Raw genomic sequence first — 11,167 nt, forward strand, 5'->3', positions numbered from 1 at the left:
ATTTGAAAAGTGCAAGACAAAAACAGAAAGATCAAAGGCAATTTGTACAAATAGTTCCACGCTGGCCCGGAAGAATAGGATAAACGATTTCTCAATGAGAAGCCTAAACGCTAATTAGACTCCAGGCTTTTCCTCCCCGGAGAATTTGTTTGCTTTTTTTTTCCTCCCCAGGGAATTTAACGGGAGCAGTGCACAGAGAAGCTGGGTGCAGGGGGCACCCTCGTCTGGCTGGCGGGGCACGGGTGGGGGACTGGAGACCCTGAGGGCGGGGAGCCTTTCCAAGCGCGCGGCATGGGGGCTCCACCCACTAAGGGGGTCTGCAGCGCTAGAGGTGGGGTCTCCCATCCTGAGGCTGCATCTTACCCAACCCAGACCTGCGGCATTCGCATCCCTGAAAATATCGCAGGGGTTCTAGTTGGTTCTGGAGAACTTTAGAGCCTCCTCGATTGATTCAGGGTGGCAGCATCCTCTAGGATCCTGGCGCCCCCTGCTGCAGAGCCAGCCCCAGACCACCCCTCATCACGGGCCCCGCGAGCCTCGCTGGGCAGAAACGACCCCGCCCCCGAAGCCGCTTGCCTGGAACTCTGGGGTCTAAGGGTGGCGACTCCACGCCAGCTAACGGTCCGAGGCCTGCCGGCCCCAGCAAGGCCGAGGGCGGTGGGGGCGCCGTGGGTGGCGAATGGGGTCCCCGATGGAGACGCCCGCACCCTCGGACCCCGCATCGCCCCTCGCGTCCGCCGCCCCCGTCCCGTCCCCGGCAGCTCGCCCACCCCGGCCCCGGGCCCGCCGCGGACTCACCTGACGCCGCAGCTCGGGGTCTCCGGTTATCGCCGCCGCAGCCGGCTCGGCAGGAACCACAGAGGAGGGGGAGCGAGGGGCGGGGCCGGGCGTAGGGGCGGGGCCTGCGCGCACGCGTCCTCGGGGCGGGGCGGGCTCCGCAGCTGGGCCGGCGCTCTGTCCCGCGCACCTGGCGCTCCCGGAACGTGCTGCGCGTCCTCGGTGAGTGCGACCCACCGAACCCCCGCCGCCTCGGGCACCGCTTTCCACGGCCGCTTGTTGTCCCCCCAGAAGCAGCCACTCGCCCTCCCTCCAGCGGTCGGTGCCGACCCCAGCGTGCCCTGCAGCCCCCGGCCGTTCCCTCCTCGTCTCCCCTCCCTTCTGCCTCCAGACTCTTCATGGTCCGCTCCTGGGAGAGGGAGGCAGGGGTGGCGTCGCTCACCGCGAGGTCTGCGGGGGTCGGCCAGCATTCGGCACCCCACTCCTGCACTCGGCTCTGACCCTGCACCCCCAGCCGTGCCAAGAGCAGCCTGGGCTAACTCTGCGGGCCCCCAGCTCAGGAGGATGGGCGCCTTTCCAGAGCTCAGGGATCCACAGATCCCAGAGAGGACGCCAGAAGGGGGCTGGTGCCCAAGTCCCCGGAGACCAGCCAGCGTGCCCTGGGGCTCTCATCTCCTCCTCACGGTTTTCTCCGACCGCAGAGCACTGTGGCTCAGCTCTCCTTCTCCTGGCTGAAGGGCACAGCCCCCCACATCCACTTGCCCTCTCCCCCAACCCCATCCCCTCCCAGGAACCCCAGGTGCCTCCAGCGCCCTGCTGGTCAGGAGACTTCCAGGTTGGTGACCCAGGCCCGGCTGTCACAAGGCAACCCGATTCTCTCCTCTTTGGAGGTCTGGCCCTCTGCCGGGTTCTCTCTTTCTGATGAACTTTGTGGTCTTGGATCAGGCCCTTCAGCTAATTGTACCATCTCTAAGGTGATATGGGGTGTCATGAAGCTTCCTGACTTACAAGGTGTTATCTCAGGGGACTTTATTCCACCCAGAAGATAGGAATCACAGCCTCCTGCCCTCCAGCATAATTAAAACACATCTTTCTTTTCAATAGACTGACTCATTGTTTGTTTGTTTTTCTTCTCATACACTTGGTGACCCCCCCCCACTGCTTCCTCATGGCTGTCTCTCTCCTTGTCTTCCGCCACAGGCGTCTCCAGGGCCCATGTGGCCAAGGAAGCAGTTATCCACATGCCACACAGTAGGGCTGACTCTTCACTTAGGAGCTGCCTTTGTGCTGCCAGGTTTGGATGGAACCTCTTGAGTGATCTGATCTCTTTAAATCATTCTCTCACTCCAGATCAACCACATGGATGTGGAGAAAACTGGGTCATTGATAAGTGCCTAATGCATCTCTTCCTCATGTCTCCCCATAGTAGAGGCAGTAACCGTGGTCTTCAAGAAAATATTCTCCCCCTGAGCGCTGAGAACATCCAGCACCAAGAGGAGAGGAGATGCCAAAGCGGGACTGAAAGAACTAAAGGCTCAGATGGAGGAATCTCTTCTGGGCCCTCCAAGTAGGACCCCTTCCCTGGAGCGGGGGCGGTGGGGGCGGGGGGGAGATTCTGCCAAAGAGCACCAGGGACAGAGGCCTTGCACTACAACTGCTGAGTCCTTCGCCCTTGTTTGGTTGGCTGTATAGGTCTTTGCTTTCAGGTACAATACCCTGCAAATGCACACAAAGCACACAATTCACATGATGACTTTCGTGGGGCCTATGTACTTTTGCCTTCCTGGGTGCTCTCACCCATAAAATATTAAAAAGTATTTTTTACCACTGTGTTGGCATAATGGAAATGAATTATTATTATTATGTGTTAAAGTATTTTCTTTGACCAGAAGAGAATTCTTTTTCTTCTGATTTTAAAATAACTTAAAACATCTTCCTATGCCTACTGAGTGGCTCCCTATGGCCCGCTGTGTGCCATCATGAGATGGAGGAGGAAGGGGAGGGGAATGGAGAGGCAGGATATGGGAGGAGGGGCAGATGAGGAGGAGAAGGAGGAAGAGGTGGAGGACGGGGAGCTGAATACCAAGGTGGCTCTAGTCCCTGGCCCCAGAATGGCAGCCCCTCTCTCTGGAATTCCCCTTTATCCGATTCTGCAAACACAAATTCTGGTCTCTCATCCTCCAGCTTCCTTTCTTTCCACAGGAACAGCCTCTCATTCCTCCTCCAGTGCCGTGGTTCTGGAGATCCTTTCTTTTTCCACTGGATATCCCCAAGCCTGGGCCCAAATCCTTCACCCACAACAGGACTGTAGCCTCCCAACTCTCCGCCCCACCCCCACCCCAGGCCTTCATTTGCCAAACCCTGGTCTTGTGAGAGGGTCTGGAGAGTCCAAAGTATAAAAAGCTCCCAAGAGAAAAGTATGTGCAGGCCAGGTCTCCTCATGGAGCCATGGGGTCCCCCTGCTGAGTAGGTTCTAGCCCTCCCAGGTCATTCTAGCTGGATACGTGGAGATGTCAAACTTGAATGGAGCGGGGAGGATGAACATAGAAAACACACTGATTAGTACTTGAACATGTAAGCTTGCATCTATATATCCAGTAATCACATGGATTCAGTTTGTTCTATTCTGTTCATATGAATTTTACAATCTGCAGCTTTGCGTTATAATTTGTTTTTTAACCTCAGAAAGTCTTGGACAGGCGTAATACAGGACCCCAGAATTCCACTCCTTGTTGTGTGATCCACTGAGTTCAGGACACCTGCACAATAAGAACCATAGCCTCATTGTGTGAAAGAGCCGCAAACTGGAAACAACCCAAATGTCCATCGTCAATAGAATGGAGAACTAAATCGGGGTATAGTTCGTTAGCCATGGCAACGGAGGAATCACTGATGACTCCTGAATCCATAATTTTTAGTGAAAAAAGCCAGACAGAAGAGAATATATACTGCATGATTACAGGTTAAACCCAGACCTGTGCGGAGTGCATGATAAATGAAACTATGAAGTAAACGAGGAATGGAACACCATGAACATAAGACTGTGGTTACTGCTAAGGGCAGGGAATAAAATGTCTTTAGGAAGGGGCACGTGTGAAGCTTCTGGAAGTCTCATAAATTGTAGGTATTGATCTAGGTGGGCGTTATTTTAATTTACAGCCATTCATTAAGGTGTACGTTTATGTTTTCTGCAGCCTTCTGCATATTGCGTTATCCAGTTGAAGAAAATATATCATTCTGTCAATGCAGATCATACCAGGAAGCACAAACTGTGCTAAGTGAGCAGTTGGGGTATCTCCATCTGCACAGCACTAGGAGGTGTGGGACACTATTCCATCCACGTGACCCACAGGGGAAGCCCAGGAGGTGGGCCCTGGTCCCAACCAGACAAGTGGTGGCACCAGGACTGGAGGAGGCCCTGTGTGACAAGCATGGTGCTGGCAACCATAGCTCTGACCTATTGTCCCTGGACCAACAGCGGGTATCTCTGAGGAGCTTGGAATCCAGTGCATTCTAGAGCCATGGACTGAGATGCCAAGCTTTATTGGGGGGTAGGGGGTGGGGGGACTCAGAATTGTCCTAATTCTTGGGACCTTCTAAGAAGGAAGTGTGTTTGATAACCATGGCAGAGAAGAGGATTCCCAGTTACCCCAGGCATTTTGTGGGTTCATAGGCAAGAGCTCCTCAAGGGCTGGGTGGCCAGAGCATTCCAAGGATGTCAGAGGCCTGTAGACAGGAAATGCCCAAAGGCAGAGGTGTGGGGACAGTGGCCTCCAACAGAGGTCAACAACCTGGAGAGAACAGACAGCCAGAGAAGCAGCGGAACCCACAGAAGGTGGCCTGAGGTTCCCAGCATCAGCTTTCTCATGTGTCCCCAAAAGCTCACACCCAATGTAAACACGTGGCAAAACACACACACACTCACTCACAGGGCAACGACAAAACAAAAGGCATTAGCCAGCAGCAACGGGAGCCAAGCAACGGACAGTAAAGACCCTGGACCTGGCCAGTGTTGTTCCTCCCCTGAGTCTGTGGCAGGCCTCATGAAGGGAGCAGGAGAGAACTCAGTGCCCACAGCACTAGATCAGCAGAAGAGCTAGAGTGGCCAATTTGGAAGGAAAGAAATATTAGGAGAACAGCTCGGGATTAAGACAGCTCTCAGGAAATCCCAAACAGGACACAGCCCATGCACCAGGACTCGGGGTCACATATGACACAGTCAGACCCTCAAAGTTGGAAAAATGATGGGGATGACAAACGATGAAGTACGATTCAGCAACCTTACCCTGAGGAAGCACCTCCATTTTTGGGCTATCTGTGGCACAGCGCATGAAACATCGTTCCCTGCCGCCCTGGCATAGCCTTATAGCCTTACACAGTCCACTCCCAGTCTCTAGGACCCCCTCCCCCAGTCCCTGGGGTCCTCTGCAGAGAAGTTGCTCTCAAATTCAGGCAACCATCCTGGACTCCATCCCTGTGGCTCAGGAAGTCATAGAGTCTGTGACCAACTGGAGTCTGAACAGCAGCCCCTGGACCTGTCTCATCTGCATAAGACCCGCCCCCTGGCCTGGTGTCATTCACTGCTACTTCCTTCTGACCCACGCACCGCCTCCTGCCCGCACTTTTCCCCTCCCACTCCACCCTCCCGGCCAATGGCAGGACAGCAAACTGAGCAGGAAGTGACGTCATCACCCTCCCGGTTTAGGCCGTGCGGTGCTAGGCCTCACGCCTGGGGATGGCGCTTCATCCGGAGACCACTTTAGAACAAGAGCGCTTGACGACTAAAACTACCATAGAAGGAATAAGAGCAACAGCAAAAGATTTTCAGGCTCAGGCCAAGGATGTGATTTAGAAATGGGAGCAAGATTTTGAGGGAATAAAAGGAGAAGAAAGATGAACTCAAAAGGTGTGTCTGGTAAGGACAGCTAGGAGGAACAGGATTTCCGGGGAAGAAACGAGCAGTCATGACGCTCTCACACTCACCAGGGGAGAGGAGTTGGGAACAGTGTCCCGCAGTTTCCTAGGAAAAGGAAGGGGGAGGGGCCCTGCCCCTTTGCGGGAGGAGACCCCACAGAGCCGGCCAAGTGCTCCATGCCTTTGATGGAGGCCGCCGGTCACCAAAACCGCCTAGAACAGCCCTTGCCACGCGATCCAGCGACATGCGCTGCAAAACGTCCTACATCTAAGGTGGGTGGGAGAATGACGTCTTTACTTGACTAATTTCTTCAAGAAATGTAGCTTTTCCGTCTGAATGTGGGCATATGACAGTCCTGTCACTTTGTCACCAACAGAAATTTCTGATTCTTAGGATATCACACGATGGTAGTGTAGCTATCGCCACACAATTCTTGGACTCCCGGTCTTCTGGCGCTGGCGCGGTTAGACAAGGGAGAAGAGCCCAGGCTGCGGCAGCCTGGGGCTAGAGAGACCTGGCAGAGAGGACCGGCGCCCGCCTTTCGTTGGGTAATAGGTGGGCTGGTTCATCTGTCAGATGAAGGGAGGGTGGTCAGGCCCCGCGAGGGGCACCGGGTTTTCACTGATCCCAGGTCCTTTTAAGCTATATTTGTGCTGCACGTTCTCTCTTAACTAGATTCTCTCTTCACCTTGTCCTCAATCTCTCTACTTTAAATCAGACGTGGAAAAATCCTGCCTAAATTCCTAAGGTTCACGTTGGTTACTAAAAGGATTAGGTGGAAAGAATCTGTTTTTTCTTTAAGGGTGAAAACAAGTTGTGGAGTTTCAGAGCCTAGATATCTCACAGAGAACATAACCTTTCTTCCTGAGGCTGAGTTTTTACAGCTGCTCATCCTGGAAAGCTGGTATCAATCCCCTTAAGCCAAATCGCCAGGAACACACTTCTTCTTAAACAAGTTCGGTCTTTTATTCCTTGCAGCCAGAAAGAACACACCCCACGATCTAAGAAAGAGGGCGTTAGAAGGAACGCATTAGAGGATTTGGGCTTTGGCTGGGTGATGTGGGGAAGGATGGAAGGAGGCAGGGTTTGTTCCATACTGAATACTGTTGTCAGCAGGGGCAATTCTATGACTGGACTAACGAAGTAACAGCCATTTCCTTAGAAAAAGAGGAGGATGTTTGGGATTTTGTAGGTTGCATAGTGACCTTGTCTTTGCCTGTGCCTGGACAAAATTATGAGGTAGCCTTGTTTTGTCTCATTTTATCCAAGTCTGAGAGTAATCTTGTCTGAGGTTGATATTCTGGATGTGAGACGGTTTATTTCCAGCATGAGAACAAAACGGTCAGGCTGTGAGTGTCAGATCAGTTCAGGGCATCAGAGGCTGGTATTTTTCTTTCTCTCTGGAAATCCCTCAAATAAAGAACCAGGAAAGAGAGCACCCTGGTCTCACAAGCTTTAGGTGCAAACCTGACTGGGTAACCGTGTGATGTTGGCTAAGTTTCTTGAATTTTCTGTGGCTCAATTTCTCACTTAAAAATGGGTGAAATAGGAGTTCTTCCCCGCTGCGTTGTCCTAGGTTTAAATGAGATGTGCAGGGAAAGCATTGAGCCCAGTGCCTGGCACAGAGTAAATACTCAGTACATCTTAGCTCTTCCCAGTCCATCCCCATCTGCATTGTTGTTACCTGCCTTGTTTTTTCAAACAGCTTCAGATCCTTTCAGGGTATGGATGGACCACTATAAATAAGTGTTCTCCAATTGATGGACGTGGACTTCGTTCCAGTGTTTTACAAACAATGCTGCATGGGACATCTGTATATCTATGTCTATGTCTATATCTATATCTATCATTGCTTGTGTAAGTATTACTCTAGCATCTGTCTCTGTAAAGGGAAGTGCTGGGTTTAGAAATATATTTGTACATGTATAGTTTTGCTAAATCCTGCCCTACTGCCTTGCAAAGAAGCTTTACCACTTCATATTCCCAATCATTTAAGAGAATATTCTTTTCTCCACCCTCTTGCCAACACTCGGTAGCATCTGTACCTACCATCTATTTTTGTCAATGATTAAACCGTTCTTGAGAGAGTTCCTCCAATGAGTTTATGCTCATTCGTCTGACTTCACTGACATCCTGGCAAAGCTGAAATCCATATGCTTTTTCTCTGTTCTCTTCTATGTTATGACTGCTCTGTTCTCTCAGATAATCTGGGCCAAGAGACGTGCAAACATATCCCCTCCTCCTGGGTGGATGCTGTTGCCTGTTGGGTTTGCACACCGTCCTGGATTTTGAGGGTGAGGGCCTGGTTCATAGATGAGGTTTGACGTTGCGTTCCCCTGAGTTCCACTGAGGGAGTCCAGGCTGCAGGGCATTGGGAACTCGCTAACCCTAAGGAGTGAGGTGTCCATGACTGGAATCGAGCAGAAGAAAACCTGGAAAATAGAGACCTGTGAGTTGAAATTTTCATTAGAAATGGAGTTCCAAAAATAGAACTGTTCTTTATTTCTAGTCCGAATAGGAGGAGAGATTGCATTCAATGTAAAGAATGTGCTTGGGGAACTTAATATAGTGGCTGTTCTATTGCTCTCCTTGAATTGGTTCGCCTGTGCCGGGAACTGGTACTTGCTATAAAACCTTGTCTGGTGAGTTCAGAAGAACAAGGAGCTAAAACATGATCTGACTTAGAAAATAGAGGTAGATGATGGATTCGTAGAGAATGTTATGGGGAGTTAAGTATCGTGGCCTCTTCACTCTTTTAGAGATTTGGTTGGTCCCATTAAAGAGACATTCCTCCAGCGCCTGAAATGCCCTTCATAGTGTCCTTCCTGATACAAGGGTTTGGGAACAGTCATAGGAAGGGGAACACAAGATTTACACGGCACAAGGTTTTTACTGTGGTTCTTTGGTCTTTTTTAGTTTATGGGCATTAGCATACGTGTTTTGAAAATTAAAAAATCAGCAGAATAGAGACAAGCATCTGAATTAGTTTTCTAATGCTGCCTGTTAACAGATTACAAAAACAGTGGTATAAAACAACACACATTTGTCATCTCACAGTTCTGTAGATCAGAAGTCTGGAAGGACAGGACTGGATCCTCTGCCCACAGAATCGATCGGTGTGTCCTCTCCCTCTGAATAGGTCTGATATTGACCCTGTCGGGGCTCTGACTGTCTCCCATGAGGGCCTGCCCTTGCGATCTCATGCTCCTCTGGGATCCTCTTTATTGACCTGATTTCTCTCCATCGTGATCTCTTTCCGCTCCCCTAGGCGGCTTAGGAGAAAGCCTAGAACTGTGGAGCCCCAGAACTGACCTCCGCCCTCTCTTTCTCCAAGAGGAGAAGAAAATCACAGAGTTCTTCAGACAGAAATGACCCAGATGAGGGTTGAGATCCCCAGTGATTACAGCAGAGAAAACCTAAAGGACAGTGGAGGCACTCTAGAAGCCCCGACTGCAGAAGCAGGGTCCTCTTTGTGTCCCACATCAGGTGAGAACCCTTCCTGGAAAGGGGGACACTTCCCACACAAAGGACACCTTGGACAAGGGACTTACCGTGCTCCAGCTGAGTCATTCCTGCTGCCCCTAGAGCTTTTGGAGGTTTCCATCCTAGATTGTTTGTTTAATGGTGGGGCTCTTTCCTTGCATGAGATTGTCCTTGGAATTTTTTTGTGAAATGCACTTTTTTGGGCCTTAACCACAGACGTTTTCAACAAGCGCCACACTGTCTCCGATGTGGATGTCTTTAGCTATGAAGCTGGTGGCCACGGATTGGAGCCCTGTCTACTGCATGATATCTCATTTAATCATCCACCACCACTCTGGTGGTCAATGCTGCCTTCTCTCTTTCACATTCTACATTCTCCTCCATTATACATGAGGTAAATACACTCAAAGAGGGTAATGCAATCCTCCACACAAGCATTCTGGGTCCGTGGTGGAGCTGGTCTTTGACCCTCTGACTGCCTTTCCCAAGGCCGTGCTTCTATTGCTTCAACACGGACCTGGGATAGGGTTTGCCTGCAGGTGTGGTTGGGACCAGAAGACATCAGCGAAAGTTAGTTATTCCTGGGAACTCTTATTTATCCACTTGGCAAGTATTTCCTGAGAGGTTTATCTGGCGGGCTCTTGTGGAGGCCCTGGGGAGATGGGGTGGACAAGGCAGAGAGCGCGCCTGCTCTCAGGAAGATGATCTTCTGACACAGGAGCTAGACGTTTCACAGATGCTCCCATAAATACATTTTCTTTTTAAAGATTGGTGCCTGAGCTAACAACTGTTGCCAGTCTTTTTTTTCTCCTTGCTTTTTCTCCCCAAATCTTCCCAGTACATAGTTGTATATTTTAGTCGTGGGTCCTTCTAGTTGTGGCATGCGGGACACTGCCTCAGCATGGCCTGATGAGCAGTGCCATGTCCACACTCAGGTTCCGAAACAGTGAAACCCTGGGCCACCAAAGCAAAGCCGGCAAACTTAACCGCACGACCACAGGGCTGGCCCCCCTAAGTACAATTCAATGGTCGCTGTGATAAATTGTACTTAATACTTGTGTGTGCTGGTCTCACTGTGCCAACTCGGCTTGAAAACTGACTGAGTATACATGAGGAGACTATAGAACTGTGATAAAAGAATTGTCCCCGACACGGTCCTTCAGATATTTTTGTTTTAACGGTGGAAATACTGATGTTTGATCCAGTGTCCCTTCACATTCAGATGTGGGTTCCTGGAGGGTGTGGTAGGTGCTTTTGCACATGGAATCTTGTGGCTGATGCTTTTGTAGTGCCTCTGCCGCCGTCAAGTGGTGAAGGATCCTGGGAAAATCTGCTGTTCTCTCTGGGCCTCAGTTTGCTCATCAGTAAGATAAGGTTGTTATTCAAATTCTCAAAATCCTTTCCTGCTCGGTTTTCTCTAAGTGCATGGAGGAATGAGTTGTGTGTTAAATGTGCCCTGGGAACTGCAGCCAAGAGCCGACCTTGGTCCCTTCTCTGTTTGTCTCCTGCAGGAGCCTGAGCTGAGCTCACGGGCTGAAAACACAGAACTGAGAGAGCAGATGGAAGAAAGAAAATCAGCAGGTTTGGAGGCTGAGAACAACCCAAAGAATGGTCAGGTACTGGTGGAGCAGGTGGTTGCCAAAGGAGGTGAGAATCAGGCCAAGTTGAGTTCAGAAAAGTCACGGGAAACTGAGGAATGCGGACAGCTCCGCATGAGCAGGCCTGAGCTGAACAGCGAGGACTGGGAGAGCAACTTACTCCACGGTGAACCTGTGCACCTGCCAAGGAGATCCAAGGATGGATCGGGGTTGGTTTCTCCTTCTGGGAAGCACCAATTCCAAGAAGAGGAGGAAGCGACCATGAGGCTCTGCCCTAGTCCCCGCAGCCTCCACCTTGGGGCTGCCCTCACACTGGATGCCCTCGCAGTAAGTGTGGGCTTAGAGGGGTAAATGATGTTTGAGGAAAGGCTGGAGATGTCCGTTCTTACATTAA

General features: G+C 51.0%; 1 long non-coding RNA gene across 1 annotated transcript in view; it reads left to right on the forward strand.

Moving 5' to 3' along the window:
* The first annotated feature begins 819 nt into the window (after window positions 1-819).
* The window catches only part of LOC123282840 (uncharacterized), a 31,249-nt gene continuing 20,901 nt past the window's right edge, over window positions 820-11,167 (forward strand). The window contains exon 1 of the long non-coding RNA XR_011505395.1: window positions 820-11,100. This is a non-coding gene — a long non-coding RNA (uncharacterized lncRNA). The remainder of the gene's footprint in view (window positions 11,101-11,167) is intronic.

The sequence above is a fragment of the Equus asinus genome, chromosome 8 (assembly GCF_041296235.1).
Source record: "Equus asinus isolate D_3611 breed Donkey chromosome 8, EquAss-T2T_v2, whole genome shotgun sequence".
Lineage (NCBI taxonomy): Eukaryota > Metazoa > Chordata > Mammalia > Perissodactyla > Equidae > Equus > Equus asinus.